We start from the raw sequence: 2529 nt of genomic DNA on the forward strand, positions 1-2529 counted from the left end.
CTGAAATTACAATGGGCTTTAATGGAGAAATGTTGTAACGTTTTTGTCACTTCATGCCCTACAAAAAGCTATTTTGTTTAATTATTTTTGCTTAATTATTTGTCATTTTTCAAGCTATGAGATGTTTTCCTACGTTAGTCATGAAAAAATATGTCTCAGGAATGTAGGGTTTGGGAATTATGGCAGTTTTAAAAATATATATGAAGGCAAATCTCAAGATTTTTTACCCTCTAGCTGTGACATCACGCACTCTAATTAATGTTAAAATCTGAAGAAAACCTCTAAAACAAGGTCTGAACAATGTTTAATGTCTCTAAAAGTAAGAATCAGATTTAAAAGTTGTTTTACACGAATAATGTCAGAAAGATATGTAACATTTTAAAGTTGGAATGAGGTTTCTGAGTGAAAGTATGAATGAAGAGTTAGCAGTTGAAGTCGCATGAAGATTTGTTGAAGTCTGAAGATTTTCTCCATTGACTTCAATGTTAAAAATTTGATGAATTATGGGATGTATGTCTGGAATTATGAAAGTTATGAATGAGAAAAGTAATAGCCATCGATTCCCGACCGAGCTGAACGTTTTTATGTTTGAACGGAGTTTCTGCGATGTTCAATGTGGGAGAAGAAGCGCGGCAAAATAAGTCGGCGGAATAATAATAAACTTTTCGTGCGTAGAATAACATATAGTTGGAATGCTGTTATCAGCATTCACACTAAATTAGTGTGCTCAGCTCTCTGTAGTTCACATATTAGGATACTTTTATTAAGCTGGAACCGGAAGCGATCATCTGGTTTGCTCTAACACACACACACACGCACGCACGCACGCACGCAGGCACGCACACACGCGCAGCCTTATCTCTGGGCGCCTGCTCGCTCTGCTCTACAGTGATTATAATGTGCCAAGTCTGCTGTGCACTGGGCGGACACACATTTCTATGTGCATGATCGGGTTAGTGTACAGTATGTGACATACACATTTGGATTTCACAGTTAGGAAGAACTAGAAATCGTTAGGTTAGCGATGAATGGTTTAGAAAGATAGACATCAGTAAGAACAGAAGACAAGACACACAGGAGCATGTCCAAAGGTTTCATAAAAACACCCTCTCCATTACACCCCCATCATTGTTTCAGAGAGGAGGGATATCACACTCTCTACCTGCTGCAGGACTCTGATCCAGTGGGATTTCTCCACGAAGACTCTAGTCTGTGTGAGCAGCAGAGACACTCACTTTACACATTTAAGCTCAGTTCCTGTGTGTGTGTGTGTGTGTGTGTGTGTGTGTGTGTGTGTGTGTGTGTGTGTGTGTGTGTGTGTGTGTGTGTGTGTGTGTGTGTGTGTGTGTGTGTGTGTGTGTGTTCTTAGCTTTTCATATACACTACACTATGCTAGTGAACTTTATCACTGATCTTCCCCACTGTCTTGACTATGAACTTCTGTTATTTTATAATATTTATTACCCTTAACTTAATCTGATGACTGAATTAGAGAACTACACAAAACCCTTTATCGTGTATGGAGGGCTTTGTGTACAAATTGATATTTTGACAAGCTTTAGGCAGGAAAACACTGTTTCAATGAACATGTGGCTGTGATACATTGATACGACATGTTAGTATGCTTGATAAATGCTAAACTCCTGTGCAATCACATGAGGGCCTTTAGTGATGTTAGGCAGAGCATCATGCCAAAGTTAACCAAAGGTAAAGCTTTAATATTCCCCCGTGGAGGATGATCCAAAGAAAAAACGGAATTTGAGTTGGAATACACAAAATACTATTTTCCTTACTGTACCTTCCAATTGCTGGAGATTTGCTACCGTTCATGGTGTTAGTTCTGTCCCATGGCTTCCTTGGCATGTCTGGAGAAAAAAGCCCAGAAATATGAAAAGCACAAGACATGAAGTTCAGCTATTCAGTAAGGAAAAACAGATTTACTGTTTAACAAGTATAACATTGATGTAATGGGAGCTAGCTTCATGCTAACTGGGACCGTGGCCCCCTCTGTTGTGAGGATGCATTTGAATATGTTTCCATAGAGGGACACTCACCTGGCGTGCTACAGGCAGACACTTTAGGGGTGGTGCTGATCTCACCTTCTTCCTGTTGGACGGATAGGCAAGGTTCAAAGGTCAAAAGCATTCCTAGATTTATTTTTAAACAGATATTCATCATTTGATTTCAAAATAAGTTTTCAATACCCATCCGTTGAGGTTTCTTAGGAAGTAGTGGAGTCAATACAACTCAAAACTTCCTGTGGATGTTTCACACTAAAAGTCTAAAAGATTGCCATAAAGGGAGCATAGGCTTACTCATTGAAATTCAGGAAGGCTGTAATTTGTGTAAAAAGTTTCCACTTTTGTCTGATGGACATAAACACTAAAATGCAAGTGACTGCAAAAATGATGGAATGAAAAGTGTTTCTGTACCCCGCCAGTACATGTGCCGGGATACAACCCTAACCCTAACCCTATCCTGGGCCTGTGGTGATCTCACCCAGGATCAACATATGGCTTTAAGTGCGTC

At 39.6% G+C, this 2529-nt stretch overlaps 1 long non-coding RNA gene across 1 annotated transcript; it reads right to left on the reverse strand.

Annotated features, from left to right (window-relative positions):
* Positions 1-1031: 1031 nt before the first annotated feature.
* On the reverse strand, positions 1032-2114 carry LOC104942146 (uncharacterized). The gene is made up of 3 exons (XR_797971.1): positions 2055-2114; positions 1799-1865; positions 1032-1210 (listed from the first exon to the last, which is right to left on the reverse strand). It is a non-coding gene; the product is annotated as an uncharacterized lncRNA (long non-coding RNA).
* Positions 2115-2529: the final 415 nt, after the last annotated feature.

The sequence above is a fragment of the Notothenia coriiceps genome, unplaced genomic scaffold (genome assembly GCF_000735185.1).
Source record: "Notothenia coriiceps isolate Sejong01 unplaced genomic scaffold, NC01 NC01_scaffold00004185, whole genome shotgun sequence".
Classification (NCBI taxonomy): Eukaryota; Metazoa; Chordata; class Actinopteri; order Perciformes; family Nototheniidae; genus Notothenia; species Notothenia coriiceps.